Below are 21,017 nucleotides of genomic sequence, written 5' to 3'. Positions count from 1 at the left end.
TAATTTTCCATGTGGACACAGGCGGAGTTACCTCCATCATTCACCTTTAAATTCTCCATATTGACATCTATATTTATGTAACAGCAGGGCAAAGGGAGCTACTTGTCTTACACCCAGGGGGTTAAGGCCCAAACTTAAGAGTGTTGACAGTGGATACCCACCCTGAATCGATGCATATACCACCTCAGCTCCCTGAGAATGTTCGCACTCACCTCCGAAGGTTAGCCTCAACCAATTAAGAGTCTTTAGCCAGCCAGCTGCCCTCATGTTCCTCCCTGTTGTCTTGACAGCGTAGTATCCCCAGCAAGGGTGCTTTTGAAATTGTAATTGCATTTATATAGCGCTTACTACAACTGATGAGGCATCGAAACGCTTTCGTGGGGTAGCACGCTGCCCCGGAACCCTAAAAAGATTAGTGGTGAATGAGAATAGGGAAATATGAATTTAATTTGAGTGGCAGACCTGTGTGTCTGTTATTTGGATTGAAAAAGGATAATGGAGGGATAGAAGAGTGAAGGGTTTGTATTTATATAGCCTTTGTTACCCCTAATGAGGTGTCACAGTGCTTTTTGGTGAGTAGCACACTACTTCGGAACCCAAAACAGGATAAGTGGTGAATTAGTGTAAGCGATTTTGAAATTAATTTGAGCAGTGGACATGTGAGTCTGTTAGTTGGATTGCAAAGGATAGTGGATCGATAGGAGAGGGAAGGGTCTAGAAAGTGTTTATTTGGAGATCATAGCAGCGGGAGGAGGTTTGGGATGAGTAGAGGGGAGGGGGAAAGAGTCAGAGGGGAGGGTTTAGAGAGGCTTGTTCGGGAGATCTGAATAGTAAAAGAGGTTTGTGATGATGCAAGGAGGGGTAGAGGAGGGAAAAGTCTAGAAAGGGTTATCTTGGGGAACATAGTAGTAGATTGATGTTAGGAATGAGTCAGAGAGTGGAGGTAGAGGATGTATTGAGAGAGGTATAGGGTGAGCTATAGGGTAGTGCATTGCAGATGCTGAATTAGGAGTAAAGTAATAAGTATAAAAATAAATATAAAGATACATATGTACATGGAAGGTGTATATGCATAGTTAAGGTAATATATCTAGATCTGAGTTGTATTTAATAAACTCAGACTTTCGAGTGCTACTGTACTTTAAGCTGATTTATTTGTGTTTTTATAAAAAAAAATCCTGCTATAGTGAAGCAATTGTAGATGGATAGATATGATAAAAATGTACTTATTTATGCAGTGACCTACATACATGTTAAACACAGAATAATATAACCATAAGTGACATGTACATTTGTTAAGCAGAACTAATGAATATCTATATATTTATAAACATAATTGCTGCACACATTTATACAAAGGAATACGCATATCTAGGTACACATATATAATACAAATAACTGCTTATATACACAAGGATATGCTGTATATTTATGTTTGAGTATGGTGATTATGTGGGAAAGAGCCAACTCTTAAGTAGTCTTCTGAAGATAGTGTAGCTATCCGTGGATCTTATGTTTAGTTTGGCTGCTTGAACAGAGATGGATGTGCCACCTATGGTTTTTTCTTGTATGGTGGGATTGTGAGACCAGGTGCCAATCTAGAGCATAGTTTCCTTTCTTGAAGGTATTTGGTGATTTTATTCCTGATGAAGAGGAGTCCTGTTCCATGTATCGCTTTGTGGGTGATACAAAGCAGCTTAAATGTGGATCTTCTGGCAACCGGTAAACAATGTAAAAGCCTTCAACAGAGGGGAAATATGGGCTTGTGGCTCTATATGTAAGAGTATTCTGGCAGCAGAGTTCTGAATCCATTAAAGTCTTTTCACAGTTATTAAAGATGATCCATGATAGAGATTATTGGCGTAATGAAGTTTAGACAGGCAAGAGAAATAGTAGCCTGGAACTTATGTGGAAATCCCAGGTGGGGGAAGATGTGTCGCAGAGTTTTTATGGTAATGAAGATGGATCTTGCTAGTTTGTCCACTTGGGCATTCATTGATAGCTCGGAGTCCATGGTAGTTCCGAGGTTTCTTACTTCCATACTTCCTTATATCATTTAGGCAGTGTTCCCAGAATGTCAGGCCAGAGAGCGAGTGGGTCATCATTTTTACAATTGTCACATGTGAGTATTTGCGTTTTGGAAGCATTCAATTTGAGATGGCTCCATTGATCAACGACTCTGAGACAATTAAAAATGTATAAGTTTCCACTGTCTTAGGGGGCTTTCTACTTTAAGAAGTATTTGTTTGTAATCTGCATGGTTTATAGCATGTGAGGTGAAATTAATTGATCCGTGCTAATAATGACTTCATGTAGATGTTGAAAAGCATGGGTGAGATAATAGAGCATTAAGGTACCCCTGCTTTTGAGAAGTACAGTTGGGATGAGAAAGGCAGGGTATGGATAACATTAGGTCTGTTTTGAAGGTAGGATATGATCCAGTTGAAAGCAGTCTTTTTGTAAAGTCTTTGTATTGGAGTGTTGTGATAAACCATGTTAAAGGCAGCTGTGAGATCCAAACAAAGCAGTGCATCAACCCAGTTCTGGTCAACTGAGTTCTTAAGGTCATCCCAGATTGCAATGAGGGCAGATTCGGGGCCTCTTCCTGGACGGATTCCTGTTTAAAAGTCTGAAAGTATGGAATTATTTTTAATGAATTATGACATCTGGGAGAATGCTGCTCTTTCTATCAGTTTGCCCAGGAAAGGTCGATTTGTAATGGGTCTGTAGTTGTCGGGGTTAAGCGGGTTCAGGTTTGTCTTCTTTAGTAATGGGCAAACGTATGCCTTTTTTTAGGACTTCTGGAAAGATTCCCATAGTTAAGGAATTGTTTATGATTCTTCTTACTGGTGTGGCAGCAGAGGTAGTTAGGAGAATTTTCTTGAAGGTTTGTGGAGAACATGGGTCAGAAGGGCTACTGTCAGGCCTGCTTGCTTTGACCAGGTCCAAACATTCATTGTGTGATATTTGTTAGAAAGGAATACAGAAGCTGGGTTTGCCTACTCTTGAAGGGTTTTTTGGGAAAAGGGTCGTTGCTGGTGTTTTTTCTTTGTTTAAAACAGGAGTACAACGTGTCTGCTTTGGTTGTGTAATGATTGACCAGTTTGCCTGTGAATTCTTGAGTATTGGGACCAGCTCGTTCTAGGTAATTTGGTATTTGCTTCTTCCCCACTAGGGGCTCTCTCACCTACTGCCAAGATCTTTACTTGAAGATGCTATGTGGCATGGCTGAGATCAGCTCCCTGCTGCTGTGCCCAAACCAGACACCTCAGCTTTTCACAATTTCATGAATCACGTATTTATCGCAAAATTGACCAATGTGCCCAATGCCCGTGAATTAATTCCCTGTTACCATGTAAAAATACAAAAGTGTTATTTCCCTGTTTTATGTAGAGTTGTATAGCCTCCTGCAACTGAAAACAGCAATCTACACTCACCTTCCACTTGCTACCAAGTCTCACTGAAAGTTTCACTTTCAGAAGGCACAAAGCAGGCAACTTCACATAAGTTCTGTCCCTAGAGATTGAAGTCTGGCAGACAGGGAATGTTTTGCTGAAATGCATCCTAGTATTTGTCTGCCTGCCTGCCAAGGCACGAAAGAGCATGCGCTCAGCTTGCTTCCAGCCAGCCTGCTCCCCCAAGAAAATAATATTGTCGGTGGTGGGTGTCCTACTGGGAGTGACAAAAAGAAGACTGTCAGGTGAGCGAAGAGTCACTTATTTTTTTAAAACCACCATTGTGAGCAACAATTGCGAGCACACATTTGAAAAATGCAGCGGCATTACATGTAAAGTCATGAACAGTGCTGTTTTGTTTAAGAGCAGAACCATTATAGAACATTTACTTTACAGCAGGAATGAAAGGAAATGCTCTTTAATGGTACTACTCGATAAACAAAACAGCAGTGTTTGTTTATTTACAAAGCTACACAGTTCAAGGCATTTACCTTTCCTTTTCTACAAGCAAATGCGAAGTAATTGCTCTGTAGCTGTACTGCCTATGGATGGGGGAGCCTGTGAATTCATGAGTAGAGGCCAGTCAAGATTCTGGTTTGACCCTATGATAAAGGTTCTGAGACATTTAAAGTGTATTTAGTTAATATTTGTATGTTTTTCACTTCACCAGATTAAATTATTGTACTGCAGTGAGTAAAATGTATCAAAAGTAATAGTTTCAGAAACATTCATGAACCATCAGTGAACCAAGAGGCTAGTGGGTTGTCATGTGCCCATTACATGTGGCCTTTATTGTTATTATACATAGGACAACATTACAACCAATCAATCCATATACAATGGAGGTTTTGGTGTAGTGAAGGTGCTCTCATATCTGTTAATAATCAAAAATGAGGTTCAGTGAAAATGTATTTGACTAAGATCACACAATTTGCTCAAGAAGGACGCTGGAGCAGTATTATAGATTTTTACAGCAAAAACACACCCTGAACACACATAATTGAAGGTGCTCTCATATCTGGTAATTAATAAAATGGAGACTCCATAAAATTTAACGTTTGCCTAAGATCACACAGTTTGGTTAGGCAGGAAGCCAGGAATTAACCCTGATTTCTTTTCAGTTTGAGTTTGTGCAGTTCAGCACATAGATGGGTATCTCTTTCTGACATCAAAGGTGCATGCTTTGACCTTAAATCGCTGCAGCAACAAACGGTGAATGGACAGAATGCTGAATAAATCAAACATTCACCCCCAGTCAAGAGATGTGGGTTAAATCAATTGTTCTTTTTGCATTTGTCACCCTTAGTGGAAAGATGCCCAGGACGTGGGTCCTGTACTCACCATGCCACTGGAGTCAAGCTAGCCTGGCTGATGAGGAGTGATACCCTGAAACCGGTCTCATGCTTGTTTCCCGTCCAGGGAGGACCTGGCCTGGCAGTTCGGGCTGGACTGTTCCCATGGGGAGCAGGGTCAAGACTGAGGTGCATATGACTGAGCCTCAACTGGAATGGCATGGTGTGAAAAAATAAATATATTTAGGCCCAGATCTCTGTACTGGGGTGAATGTTTGACATTGTTTCAGCATTCCATCCATCAATTGTTCTTTTTGCATTTGCCCTTAAATCTTGCAGGTTGAGATTAGAGCGTGGGTGAAAGGCAACATGGTGTTGTGAATAGGTGAGTATACACCATGTTTTTTTCCTTCATATTTCCATTCTATTAGGACATAACTATGACATTTCACTAAAACAAGGTGATGCACTAGTGCTGCAAAACATGCAACCGTCAGCTGCAAATTTTTGTTTTTGTGCAGCAAAATGTCCTAATCCAATGCCATACTGGTGAATAGGGGCATAGTCATCTGATGCCAGCTTCCGTGCTTGCTCAATGATTTCACTTACCTCCTCAACATCCTGCATGCAATTGAGATTTGGACATTTCTGTCAATGCAATAGAAGTCATCATCATTGTCATAACATTATTATAAAAATAAATGTAATTAATATCTGGCGTCACTAAAGCTTCCTTGGGGCACCTATGTGTGTTAGACAAAAGTGTATTCAATCAATAAAAACAATGCTTGCTTTTCCTTGGCGGTCCATGGTACCCCTGTGGGAGGCTGCCAAAAATGTATTGCAATAATTAAAAAACAACACATGTATACTAAGGATTATTACAATCAGCTACTAGCACAAATAAATATAACAGGAAAATGTTTGAAAACACTGAAGGTAAACAAAAATAAGATGGGCTCCTAAAGGGTCATACTCATAATGATCAATGCTCCTAGCAAAAAAGCATTTAAAAGTGGCAGAAAATGATTAATAAGTAGACACACAAAGTGGCTCCACAAAATTGTGGTCATCCACATGACAAGTAAAGAAGGAAGCATGGTGAACATTAGACATGTCAGACTTAGGGTTGTCTTCCCTCAAACTTTTTGCCTTCCCCTCCACTTTTTCCTGATCTTGTTTTTGCTGGCCTTGGGACTCATTGCACTTTGCCACTGCTAACCAGAGCTGAAGTGCATGTGCTCCCTCCTTAACCATGACAGGCTGTGTGTGCAGTTTTAAACTGCCATTTTCACCTGTCAAAATAAATCTTTGCCAGGTCCAAACCTTCCTTTTTAAAACATATACCCTATTCCTAGGACAGACCAGAGGGCAGGGTGCAGTTTATTTAAAAATGTACATGTACTTTTAGGTTTTACATGTTCTGGTAGTGAGAAACTCTTACATTTGTTTTTCACTGCTGCAAGGCCGACCTCTCCCGTAGGGTAAGATTAGAGTTAACCTATTACATGTAATAAGCTGTAACTTCCAAATAGGAGTAGGTATCCAATTCATATTTGGTGTCTTTGGAATTGTTATAAAAAGCCCTCTGGTGAAGTTGGATTGTTAATTACAATTTTGAATGTGCCACTTTTAGAAAGTTGGCATTTCTCTGCCTTAGCCCTTTAGTGTCTGTAGCCTGTCCTTGGTCACATGACTAGGTGTAGTTGAAAGTTGGGCTTAGTATATTCCTCTGACACAGCCACACACAACTGGGTGCTTAGGTGTGCCTGGATGGGCCATCACTGGCAGGATAGGATGGAGTAGCTGAACCAAGACCCATTTTCACTTGAATAGGCTGTGTCCTGTCTCCATACTAAGGGTTGCATAACACCTGTAGTCAGTCTTGAGCCAGGACAGTGTAGACAGAATGCCTTGGGACTTCAAAGGGAAACCTATAGAAGATCTTTCCCTTTCAAAGGCCCTACTGGGTATAAATACTGGACGCCAGACACCATCTCCTCAGTACACTTCTGGACCTTTGGATACTCTGCAAGGAAGAAGGACTGTTGTGCTGCTGAAAGGACTGCCACTCTGTTGAACTACTGATCTGGACTGGTGCCCTTCTGTTCTGACCTGCTGCCTGCTGCCCTCATGCCTGGGTGAGAAGGACTAGACATGCATCTCTTGAACCCAGAATGCCAGAGTGACTCCAGGAGCTGAAGCCACAAGGGCTTATCATGCTTCCAACAACCTTTGCACCTGGACTCTGTCGTCTGTGAGTCTACCCTCCCAAATGGTGCCACCCCAGTCTTGGACCTTAGGAAGTCGTCCTAAGGTGCTTGCCAGCCTCTGTGGATCCAGCAGAACCAATGCATCCCATCACTCCAAGCAGAACTGAAAATCCACTGCTGCTTTGTGGATTGGAACATTCGCAAAGACCCGCAACACATTGCAGCATGTCGCTGAATTGGAGCCGCCTCTGCCTGACACATCCTTGGTGCAAGGCCTCACATCTCTCGTCCATGGCAGCCTGGATGACTGCGTCAGGCTCCACATCACAGCTCCTTGGGACAGATGCATCGCCCCAACAGTGCAATACATCCCTGATGTCAGACTTTGCATCGCAAACCCTTGTAGATGGGATCTTTGATGACGATGCAGGGCCTCACACTGCAGCCTCACCACACCCCGCAACCGATTCATCGCTTTGGCTTTGCGATGCCAATCGGTGCAATGCTCCTCAAACCCATATTTAATGAACTCTGTTAAGCAAGCCTAACTGGGTCCATACAGCCAGCCCTGCTCCATCGTCGTTGGCCTGAACTTGGGACTTTTTCCACATATCCAGGTTAGCACAGTTAGTGCTTTGTATGTTCTTTGTACTCTTTTTACTAAAATCTTTAAACCTGAATATCTCCGGTTCTACCTATTGGATTTGTATCGTATTGGTCTTGTTCTATTTGGTAAAAATGACCATATTTGTCTAAAGTGTTGTGGGATCCTTTTGTTTAACATCAGTTTTACATCTGACACCATCAATCATACAAAAAATTTCAAACACAGATGTCCCTTTTAGAGACTCTGTGATTATGCTTATTTCTTCTTTTTCTTTGACAAAACTTTCATAACAATTAAGTATCCCTACATCTAGTACATATTGATCTCAACAATATTTCATGTCACAATTATACACAACACATATACACAACATAAACATTGCTGGGCAACATTAGACAAATATTTACAGATTTGTACAGATATTATATTCAAATTCACTTCTGGCGATTGCTATGCTCTTATCGGGGGAATCACCTAATTCTATGTGAGTTCCTCGAATTACTATAAAGTCCTACTATTTTCTGCCTGAATCAAACTTTTTCTTTCTAGGTGGTTCCTATATTTGGGGTTCTTTTAGGAGTCAGAGTTTATGGTAGGCATTGTTTGAGTGAGCTAGAGGGCTCAAGCTCAACTCGCTGATTTAAACAGTGTCCCTTGAAGTTTTTTGCTCTGATCTGCTAAGGTTGATGCCAATGAGTTTCGACCTTGCGACCTTGCGAATTCTGGACCGTTACTTTATGTAAGGTCTTCTTCAGGGCGCAATGTCTTTGTGGTAGGACATTGATCAATCGACTCTTGTAGCAAAGTGCTCTTGATGGAAATTTGCTATCGGTAATGATTGTTGAATCTCGCTGTGGATCGTCTATTTTATTCTATTGGTGGTCTATCCTCATATGTTTAGAAATTCGTGTAGCTGACTGAAGCAACTCTTCACGGTATCTCAAACCGGTGCTCCTCTTCTGAAACTATTGCGTCTCTCTATCAGCGTATTGTGGCAGTGCTCGCTGTCTCAATTGGCTTGGCGTGCAACGTTTTTGTGGTTCGCAGAAGTAACGGTCCAGAATTCGCAAGGTCATAACGCGTTGGCATCAACCTTAGCAGATCAGAGCAAAAAACTTCAAGGGACACTGTTTAAATCAGCGAGTAGAGCTTGAGCACTCTAGCTCACTCCAACAATGCCTACAATAACCTCTGACTCCTAATAGGACCCCAAATATAGGAACCGCCTAGAAAGAAAAAGTTTGGTCCAGGCAGAAAATAGTAGGACTTTATATTAATTTGGGGAACTCACAAAGAATTAGGTGATTCCCCGATAAGAGCATAGCAATCGCCAGAAGTGAATTTGAATATGATATCTGTACAAATCTGTAAATATGTGTCTAATGTTGCCCAGAAATATTTATGTTGTGTATATGTGTTATGCATAATTGTGACATGAAATATTGTTGAGATCAATATGTACTAGATGTAGGGATACTTAATTATTATGAAAGTTTTGTCAAAGTAAAAGAAGGAATAAGCATAATCGCAGAGCGAATAAAAGGGACATCTGTGTTTGAAAAATTTTGTATGATTGATGGTGTCAAGCATAAAACTGTTGTTAAACACTCTTGATCCTTTGATTCTGACCTCTGTCCACCTTAATTGAATCATTCCCCTAAATTTAATATCCAGTGGGATCCTTTTGTGGCATGTTTTCATTGTGTTACTGTTTGAAGTGTTGCACCAATACTTTACATAATGCCTTTAAATTAAGCCTGACTACTCTGTGCCAAGCTACCCAAGAATTGAGCACAAGTTAACTTAGAGTTTGCTTGTGACTTCATCCTTAGATGAATTGTGGTTTCTGATTTACCAAGTCTCACCCCAGTCAGCCAACACCTCAAGTTCTTACAGTGAAAAAGAGAAAACGTCTGCCTTTGACTCTGTTGGACTTGGCCATCTCTGACGGGTCAGCCCCAAACATTTTGACTACATTCCTCCTGCCTCTCTGAATTCATTTTTGTTGTCATTTATAATTTACAACTGTTAGCCAGTTCAAAAGTGCTTGTGCTTGCCCTCTAAAACATGGTGAAAGTGGCTTTAGCCTGATTGGCACACTTAATTTAGTTGTAAGTCCCTAGTATATGGTCCTTTAAATTAAATGCTACAAGTGGGCAAGAAGCCCTCAAAAGTAGCACTTTAAGACATGTCTTGGGCCTGCCTTTGAAACGTGTAGTGCAGTTTTGAATTCCCAATTCAGCCTGGCAAAATAAACCTTTTGCCAGGCCTAAATCTTAATTTTGAATACATAAAAGTCACCTCTAAGTTAGTCCCTAAACACTTCTTAGGGCAGGGTGCATTGTAGTTAAGAAATAGGAAAAGTATTTTTAAGTTGTACATGTCCTGTTAGTGAAAAACTCCCAAATTGTTTTTTCACTTCTGTAAGGCCTACCTTTTCCATTTAATAATATTAGGTTACCTTATTGCACTTAATAATTGCTAACTTTTGATTGAAAACAGCGTCGTTTCCCCATGATCCTGTGAAAGCCTCGCTGTGCCTCTGAAGGTTTCACCCGTAGTTGGGAGAGGTGTGTGATGCGCTGTGGAGTCAGCATTTTCTGGATGCACTTGACCTAATGGATAGGTAATCGCCACTGTGACTAGGGCTTTGCAGGCCCTGTCGCCACAGTAAAGGCAGGCAGCCAATTGAATTTGGAACATATGTCAAAATGTGTCTAATGTCCAGTAAGAATAACCTGGATCAATATCAAGGAAGGGGGACAATCACCCTTTTGCTACAATAACCAATATTCATAAATAATAAAATGTATAGACAAAGTACAATTACAGATACACAATTACTATAACACTAAAAGGCAGGTGTTGACCGCTGTGCCGTGACCAGCTGGAGAAGGAAAAGCTTTATCCGTTTTGTTCAGGAGGCAGGTCACAAGTGACAAGTGCACAGTACAGTTTAAAAATCATGCCTCATATACACATATGTTTGTAGTCAATGTCTTGAAGCAAAATGACAAGTAAGGCCAATAATCTGCCTCACTTTCATACAACAATGTAGAGGCTGGGTGAATTAACCAAGAGGGAGCAAACTATTCATTTGGAATTCCAGGATGGAGTGATTACTCATGTCATCTGAGCCAAAGTAAATTCATTAGAGCAATGAATTTGTGCCACTCCTCCACGGTGTTTAATCCTTTCCTTATTGAGTCGCACTTATCGATCCACTTGCACTCAAGTCTTTGGAGAGTATATGATGTACCTCCACCTCTGGGAGATAGTATGACCTTTTCAATGACCTGCCTACTCACACTATCCGCTGTGTACTACTTTGCCAAATAGTGCTGAAAAAGGGGGGGCAGTTTCCACCAAACTGCAGATATGGCTCCTATGTTGACCAATCCAGACTTTGACTTGTTGGCAAGTTTGTCCAATATATATCATGGACCAAATACAATAAATAACATTAGTGGATGCACAGTTGGTGTAGTGACGAAGAGTGGTCTGAATGTTTCCATGTGTTAAGGCCCTTATATGTCGTGTGTATTGACATGAAATGCAGCTGCTACACCTAAAGTGACCCTTAACAGGATTGAGATCTCATGCGGCTAGAAAAGTTTCATCTGGTCTGGGCACATTGGTGTTGGATCATACAAAATGGCCTCTAATATTCTTGCCTTTTTTGTAGGATAAGAGAGGTGGCTCTTTTAAAGCATCCATAGAGTTATGGATGGGCCTAAGCATTTTGATGGTTTTAACTATTTTATTGGTGTCCGGCAAAATGTGGTGGCACATGCAAGCTTACCAGATTTAGGCTTCACCCTAGTTTGTAATATTTCTTCCCTGGGACGGTACCAGGCCCTTTTTATTGTGGTTTTAACCAGGCATTTTGGTTAGCGCCTCTCTCGTAAATTGTTGCTCAACATAGCACCTTCCTTAAAGAAATCTTCTTTTAGTGTGCAATTTCTGTAGAGCCTAAAAAATGTAGCCGAAGGTGAGACCGTCCTTGAGAGCCCATGGGTGAAAACTTTTGTATTGTAATAATGTGTTGCGTTCAGTTCTGTAAGTTTCCTGTATAGAGAGACAGTGAGATGTTTTTCATTGTTCTTGATCTCCAGGTCTAGGAAGGGGAGACTGTGGCAGTCAGTGTCATGTGTGAATTTGAGGTGTGGCTGACGGTTGTTCAGGTATTCTCTGAACATTGTCAGGTTAATTTGGGGGGCTCTCCAAATCATTAAAAAACCATCAGTGTACCTCTTCCAACAGTGGAAGTTGCTGAGGTCCAGGTTAAAGTCAGATCTTACGAAGTCACTTTCAAACTGACCAACATAAAGATTTGCCAGGTTTGTTATGGAAATCGCTACCATGGATGTCCCAGAGCATTGTTGATAGTAATCGCAACTAAGCAAGAAGTAGTTGGTGGTCAAGGTGATTTCTAGTAGTTCAACCATGAACTTAGTAGTTACGTGGTAAGGGGCAGAGTATTGATCTAGGACCTTCTTTGCTCTCTCATTGGGGAATGTTGGTATATAGTGACCCAATGTCGAGAGCCACTAATAAATCCTGTTAGGGATCAAATTCCAAGCTTTTAATTATGTTAATCATGAACGTACTATCGTGCACATAAGTGTACAGGTGCAGGAAATATTCTTACATAAAACAAATTATGTATTTGCTAATGGGCTCAAGAATGGAATCACAGCCTGATATTGTGGGCCTTCAGAGGCACTGTGTGCTGGCAGAGACTCCCACAAGCACTAGCCACTTCACTTACCGCTTCACGTCCACCATCATGGCCATGCGTCTTCCACGAGGCGCTACAAGGCTGACGCAGCGTATTTGACTGGATCGCACATATGCATACGTTGATCTTCCTTAAGTTAGGCGATTCTCTGACCTGAAGTTCACCAGCACCGCTCTAAGACACTGGCTGCAATTGGCAAAATACTCATAGGTAAGCACGTCATCCTCACCACAAGTGTGCTTGATTTCCTATCCCGAGACAAGTATTTTTAAAAAAAATTCCAGTATCTCATTCTCATTTATGTTTTATTTCTCATGTACCCCATACTTTGGGTAAAGCCTGTGAGTATCTGTTTACCTACCTATTATCCTTATTTTTCACTCTGGTGACCTTGGTACCAAGTCCTTCCACTCTCTAGCATTCTCCTGGGAGAGCAGCTTCGTAGTAAACACATAACGCCATGCAATATCTATGCCCCTTCAAACATCTAAAACACAGTGGGCAATATTATCAAGAAAGGGTGATACATTATCGCGGTTTTTATCGATAGGACACTGCCCCTAAAGCGGCGATAATGGGCTTGATAATATGCCCATGTGAATTCCCATAGCAGCCCAAGTTCTGGTGTTAACCTGGGCTTCTACGGGAATTCACAAGGGCATAATATTAAGCCCATTATCAAAGCTTTAGCTGCAGTTTCCTGCCGATAAAAGTGGCGATAATGTATCGCCCTTTCTTGATATTATGGCCCAGTGTTATTTCATACAGGTTACTTCCTGAGTTTGAGACTTGTGGCCATCGCTGTGAAGAACCAAATATTTACAATACTCCTTCTCAGGGGTCTTACCAATAAGTAGTCCATTCAAGAGTGGCAAAGAAATCAACACAGAATCTGAAATATGAAAAGACATCTTTATTATCATTAATTGTGAGGCTCCGTCGCCCAGCCACTCTTAAAGCAACTGGATGAGAGAGTCTGCCTGCATGGCCTTCGCACAGGCCTTTTATACAGAATATTTCGCTTTAAGCACACATTCCTGCTTTGAAGTGCATTATGTTGGAAATTCCCAGGACGTGCATACAAAGCACCACTTTCAGGATAAGTCCAGGCTAAGAAAAGAATTGCACACATGCTTGGTTTCCTGTTCCATCAGGCCGGACAAACCCACCATAAAACCCTTCAACTAGATTGATGAACATGTCTTAAAGGAAAAGCAGCAACAGATGGGACGGAGATAGAAGCCGTGGGAATGGTGCCATAAAAGGTCGGACATGTCCTGCTCTTTGAACTTTATTGCGCCAGCTGCTGAACAAGGAACTGGCTTGGGACTGGCTTGGGAGGTTAGCCTCGAGCAACAGGGTCAGCTGTCGTCAGGTCATGCAGAAGTCGGCACAAAACCCATGCTAAGGTTATGTCCTTTAAATGCTTACTCTGCCATGGGAGAGAGCCTACTGTAAGGGCAACAAAATAACATGGCTGCTATTTACAAGATGAAACCCAAGTGTTCAATGCAAAACCTTCAAATGCACAGTGAATCCATTGGTGTAACATGACGAAAATACTCATGAATAACGCATTCATTATTTGCGGTTCACTGATACCAAATTCATAACAGAGTCATGACATTTAAAACACAGGTTCAGAATGCCAAGAACCACAGAGCATCCTTTTGCCCTTACATAGGCAATAACCTATACACGGCTATATTCATCACTAGCTGGTGTTGATGTAAATACTGTACCAAAAGGAATTATCAGTAAACTCTGACCTAACCAGTTCATGTTCAGGTAAAATGTGAAACTCATGTGAAGAAAAAGAAAGAGTATGTTGGGAAGTTGGTGCAGACGTCAATAGTGTAGGGGAAAACATACCAAAATATAGTAGCCAATAAAATACATAAAAGTATTAAATCGTCATTCCTCAATACAATCTCCATTTTCTAATGTCGCTCACGCAATCTTGGTAGAGTACATCAGCTGTGATTATTAGCAGGTCATAGGGACACTGCAGGTCCTGCAGGCCTACTGCCACTACTCAGGTCACAAACTGAACCGTTTGTACTCCTACGTGACCCTGCAACTGGCAAATGGTAACCAATCAAAAATTTAACAAAAAACCATAATACAATTCAGCAAGGGAAAAAGAACAACAAAAGGTCAAATGCGTAATACTTGCACAGTCCTAAGCAGACAGCAAATCCTAGAATTTTCTAATAACGTTTTATATTGCTTCCTACGCATTTCAGTAATTCATTATATGTTTAAGTGAAACAATGGTGTTCCTGATCAATGCTCTCAGATGAAAAAGGAATACTCTTCCACAGAGAGTGGACGTTATTCTGTTCTTACTAAACAGAAATACTTTAAAACAATGCCAGCAAAGCAGCAAAAATTATTTTCCAAACTTCAAGTCTATATAAGCTCACAAAAAATACCCAAAGTCCATCAGATCCGCTTCCAGTGTTTTCTTCGCGTTGGGCCTCTTCAAGTCAGGCCTTTCATGAGGAAACAATACTGTTTAGTTGGAGTGCCGTCCGGTCAAAACACTCACAGCTCACTCGAAAGTCTCAAAGTCTTAAAACAATGCACCAGTGTCTCTTCTTTGTGGCAGACACTACAAATGATGTGCTGCTTATTGATCAAGGGCACAAAGCATCTCGTGCAGATCCAAGCACTGTCAAGAAAACTCCTTCAGCAACTCAGCAGCACTTCCAAGCTCCAACACTCATCATTTAGTGTCAGAGGACGCTCAAGCTGCTCTCTCCTGGGCACCAGAATGTAGTGCCTTTTTCCAAACGTGGATCCTTGGGTGCACTGCCTTTCCACTGGTGCAAAGCAAAAGAGGTGTGAATGTGGCCAAAACTCGGGCCAATGGCTCAAGGGAATGTACACTGACAGAGGTTTCCAGCACATAACAGGTACAGAGCCCAAACAACAAATAAACGAATCAGCTCCTCCTTTCTTCTGCAACGCCTTTCGCAAATCAAATGCCTTGCCTTGGAGGAATCACCGATGTCGCGCTGATGATCGTTGTCCCCGCTTCGCGACTTCCTTGTTTGCAAGAAGTGTAGAGCCAGGACATCTGTTCATCTTAGAGCGGTCACTGATGGGGTGTGAGCTTAGTGTTGATCACATTTCATTTGCCCCCCCAAGTTATCAACAGTTCTGATGACACCCTCATATCCTGTGTAGGGTCAAAACAACATTGACACCATCTAAAGACAGATCTCTTGTTTCACTATGCATTGGGGATAACCCCTGGTGTGTCTAACTTTATTCAACTCAACAGACTGTCTTTTGTAAAATACCAATACACCATTCATGTGCACATATGTTTATCAATTCTCCCTCTGTGTTTGGTTATGGATTTTTTCACTTGGGGCTTCTTAAAAAACTACCTTTACTCACCTCATCATATAAGCTCGATTTTTGTGCATTGTGATGTTTATTTGAATACAATTAAATGCAAAGGAATTTAATATGACAATGAAATACCGGTCGATTTTCATGTGTTTTGCCTAGATTAATTCTTGACAGACTTCTTCTGAATTGAAGAATTTGTCCTTAATTTACTCAAGATAGGAAACTCCGGTTGTAAGAAATGGAGGTCTCTAGTTGGCAAAGGTTTGTACATTTGTCCAACTAGGGACCCTTTCTTCTAGCCAGGATAATGGAGATACACTTCTAAAATAACCCCTCCTCACCCCCTTGGTAGCTTGGCACGAGCAGTCAGGCTTATCTCAGAGGCAATGTGTAAAGCATCTGCACATAACACAGTGATATAGTGAAAACACTACAAACAGACACCACACCAGTTTTAGAAAAATAGCCAATATTTATTTGTGCAAACAAGACCAAAACTATAAAAGACCAACATGCAATGATCAAAAATATGCACTTTGCAAGAATGACTTTAAAGTGCAGTCTCTTAAAGCTGGGAGCTCTATCTGGGGCTATTGCGGTGCAGAAAACAATGGAATCCAACAGTACCGGCCGATCGCGTCAATGCAGACCAGCTTCATTGTCTGCAGACTTGTGAACAATATCTTAGGTCGTGGCCAATCGCGTTGGTGTGGGCCATTCACAGTCAACCGTCGTTATTGCGATTTGAAGTGCAGCAGTGAGGCGTCCGCTGCCCTCTAGTCGTGGTGCAGGCTGCTGCTTGCGAACGGTCGTCAAGTGGGGTCGGTGAGACCAGGTCTGCTGTGGGAAGTGGGGCAGTGCTCATTGCGGTGCTAACAGGTCATGGTGCAAGCGGCAGAGACGGTTGATGGGAGATGTGCCCCCAATCCACGGTGCAGACAAGGGTGCAAAGATCAGCAGGCAGTGATGTTGTTGTCTGTGCGATCAGGGCAGTGGAATGAAGCAAGGTGGTGCGGAGTATGGTGCCCACAGGACCCGGTGCAAGCAGCGGCTTGGTGATGGCGGTGTCAGCAGCTGGCGGCAGCGAGACCAGCGTTAAAGTGTAAAGTGCAGCGGTGCCCTCTGCGGTGCTTTTGGGACATGGAGCCAGCAGTGGTGTCAGCTGCATTCCTCCTCTGTTGCAACTGAATCCCAAGGTTCCAGAGGCAAAACCCACAGGTAAGTCAAGTCTTTGTTGTCCCGTGAGACTTTGTGTACAGGAGGCAAGCTCTATTTCAAGCCCTTGGAGCTACTCAGCAACGAGTAAAGAAAGTTCAGTTCAGTCCTTTCACTGCCCTAGGAAGAAGCAGTCATTGCAGGCCAACCCAGCAAAGAGGCAGTATTCCTGCAGGCAGTTCTTCCAGCTCTTCTTCTTGGTAGGTTCCTTGATCCAAGCGAGTTCTAAAGTTCTGGGGTCTGGGTCCCAATATTTATACTCAGTTTCTCTTTGTTCTTTTGGGCAGAGAGTGTGTGTGCTCAGATCAAACCAGTTCTGTCCTCTTTAGTCCAGCTTCCTGGTAGGAGGTGGAGACAGCATTGTCCAAGGCAGACCAGGCCCACTCAGGTGCAAGGAATTCTCCTCCCACTACGCTAAATGCAGCTCAGGTCTATTCATCCCAGCCCTGACTCATCCAGGAAAGGCAGGATACACCTCAACCCCCCCAGTGGTTGTCTGAAGAGAATGCACATCCCCAATCCCTGTCACTCTAAAGCCAGACAGTCAATCCACAGTCCAGCAGAGGCACACAGGGTGGCTAAGCAAGAAAATACATACTTTCTAAAAGTGGTAATTTCAAACACAGAACATGAAAAATATCTTTACTAAAAGATGCATTTCTACATTCAGACATACTAAACTCCATTCCTCTATCTTGTTCCAATGGGATTATATAATCACATGATGTTATAAGTATTCTCCATTCTATCCTATGGGACAGATAGCCTTTCAATAGTGAGAAATGAAATACGCTACAATTCACTATCAGGACATGTCAGACACGCCAGTACATGTTCTACCATTAACATACCCCTGCCCACAGGGGTACCTGGGGCTTACCTTAGGAGTGACTCACATGTAATAAAAGGGAAGGTTAGTGCTTGCCCAGTGGGTGCACTTGCCAAGAAGACATGGCAGGTCTGAGAACCCTTTGAAAGGCTGCTTGTGTGGGTGGTACTATCAGTGCTGCCGGCCCACTAGCAGCATTTGATTTAAAGGCCCTCGAACTCTCAGTGCACTTTACTAGGGACTTACCAGTGAATCCAATATGCCAATAATGGAAACACCAATCCATAATAAAATGTACAAAAGGAGCACTTGCACTTTAACTCTGAAGAGCACTGAGAAAGTGTGCAGAGACACTAAACCAGCAAAAACAGAGTCAAAACCAGGAGGTCAGAAAGCAATTAGACACGGGAAACGTGAACGGATGTTCCAAGTTTACACTTGACACCCATGTTCACATGGACAATTGGGTCAATCCTGTATTTCTATAATATGAAAAAAAACAAGTCAGCATCACAGGTATCGAAGAAAAACAGGTTGAACGCCTACTTGAAGTCTGAATGCATGTATTAAGCAAAGATAAACAAAGACTGCTATCACAATGCAGAGTTACAAGGTTGGCCCCTCATGGCATTTAGCCAGTCCACTCCCCAATATATTGAGTTTCTACAGACTTTTGCATATTGGCATCAAATTAAATACTCATGACAGAATCCAAAACTCAGATATCACTGCTGGTGTACAGAGTTGTCATGAGAAAGCCACAAAAGGCCTTGGAAAGAGACACATATAATATAAGCTTTAGAGTCTGAACTAGCAAGTTGAAGATTCTGAGTTAGGGCTGCCAGGCATGAGAGATATTTAATCCATCAGAAGTGGTGAGTCTTGTATGATGATAACTGGAGTTAGCTGAAACACCATGGCGTTGGCTATTACAATAATGTTAAGGCAAATTTAGGCCATTTCTCACACATAGCACTCATATAAACTTTGCACCATATGTGCCCCTGTGACACGCAAATTTTGATTTTTCCAATTATTAATGCAAAGAAGATACAAGATTAAATTAAAGACATGAAGGTGGATATTTTCCACAAACATAATTATTACTGAGATCTCAGCAGTCATAAATGAAGTAAAGGCAACTCAGCACTGTGACCAACCTTATACTACGCAACGGCCCTAGAGCATCATGATTTTTACTCTACAAATCAAAGAATGAGAACATCAGGCACACTGAAGGACTTCAGGCATGAGGACTTCGGTTGAAAAGATGCACTTCTGGACAGACAGAGGTATCAATATAGGGGTCTCCAAACATATGCTGCAAAAGAGCACGTTAACAAAAGCAAAAACAACAGTTGATGGACAGAATGCTGAACAATGTCATACATTCACCCCAGTACAGAGATCTGGGCCTATATCCATTGTTTTTTTGCTCACCATGCCATTCCAGTTTGAACCCAGCCATATGCAAATCAGTATTGACCCTGTGCCCCATGGGAACAGTCCAGCCCGAACTGCCAAGCCAGGTTCTCCCTGGACTGGAAATAAGCATCCTAGGACCGGTTTCAGGCTTTCAGTCCTCTTCAGCCAGGATAGCTTGATTCCAGTGGCATGGAGAGCACGGGACTCACGTCTGAGCATACCCGTCCCACTCGGGGTGACAAATGCAAAAACAACAGTTGATGGACAGAATGCTGAACAATGTCATACATTCACCCCGGTACCAAGATCTGGGCCTAAATCCATCGTTTTTTTGCTCACCATGCATCCAGTTTGAACCCAGCCATATGCAAATCAGTCTTGACCCTGTGCCCCATGGGAACAGTCCAGCCCGAACTGCCAAGCCGGCTTCTCCCTGGACTGTAAACAAACATCCTAGGACCGGTTTCGGGCTTTCAGCCCTCATCAGCCAGGATAGCTTGATTCCAGTGGCATGGAGAGCACGAGACTCACGTCTTAGCATACCCGTCCCACTTTGGGTGACAAATACAAAAACAACAGTTGATGGACAGAATGCTGAACAATGTCATACATTCACCCCAGAACAGAGATCTGGGCCTAAATCCATTGTTTTTTTACTCACCATGCCATTTAAGTTTGAACCCAGCCATATGCAAATCAGTCTTGACCCTGTGCCCCATGGGAAAGGTCCAGCCCCAACCGGGGTGGTGTGGTGAGCAAAAAAACGACGGATTTAGGCCCAGATCTCTGTACTGGGGTGAATGTATGACATTGTTCTGCATTCTGTTATCAACTGTTGTTTTTGCATTTGTCACCCCGAGTGGGATGGGTATGCTCAGACGTGAGTCCCGTGCTCTCCATGCCACTGGAATCAAGCTATCCTGGCTGAAAGCCGGAAACCGGTCCTAGGATGCTTGTTTCCAGTCCAGGGAGAACCAGGCTTGACAGTTCGGGCTGGACTGTTCCCATGGGGCACAGGGTCAAGACTTATTTGCATATTGCTGGGTTCAAACTGGAATGGCATGGTGAGCAAAAAAACAATGGATTTAGGCCCAGACCTCTGTACTGGGGTGAATGCATGACATTGTTCTGCATTCTGTCCATCAACTGTTGTTTTTGCATTTGTCACCCTGAGTAGGACGGGTATGCTCAGACGTGAGTCCCGTGCTCTCCACACCACTGGAGTCAAGCTATCCTGGCTGATGACGTCTGATAGCCAGAAACCGATATTAGGATGCTTGATTCCGGTCCAGGGAAGGCATGGCTTGGCAGTTCGGGGTGAACTGTTCCCATGAGGCACAGGGTCAAGGCTGATTTGCATATGGCCATGTCTGAACAGGAGTGGTGTGGTGAGCAAAAAGTGATGGATTTAGGCCCAGATCTCTGTGCTGGGGTGAATGTATGACATTGTTCTGCATTCTGTCCATCAACTGTTGTTTATGCATTTGTCACCCCGAGTGGGATGGGTATGCTCAGACGTGAGTCCCGTGCTTTCCACGCTACTGGAGTCAAGCTATCCTGGCTGATGACGGCTGATAGCCAGAAACCGGTCCTAGGATGCTTAATTCCGGTCCAGGGAAGACATGGCTTGGCAGTTCGGGCTGGACTGTTCTCATGAGGCACAGGGTCAAGCTGATTTGCATATGGCCATGTCTGAACTGGGGTGGTGTAGTGAGCAAAAAAATGATGGATTTAGGCCCAGATCTCTTGCTGGGGTGAATGTTTGACATTGTTCTGCATTCTGTCCATCAATTGTTGTTTTTGAAAAGAGCACATTAACACCTTCAAAGCGGCGCGAATTCTCGCACTGTGCTGAAGGTTCTAATGAGCCAACAGGC

Source organism: Lissotriton vulgaris, chromosome 8, assembly GCF_964263255.1.
Source record: "Lissotriton vulgaris chromosome 8, aLisVul1.2, whole genome shotgun sequence".
NCBI lineage: Eukaryota > Metazoa > Chordata > Amphibia > Caudata > Salamandridae > Lissotriton > Lissotriton vulgaris.
The sequence above is the reverse complement of the archived record's forward strand: the minus strand, read 5'-3'. Positions refer to the sequence as shown.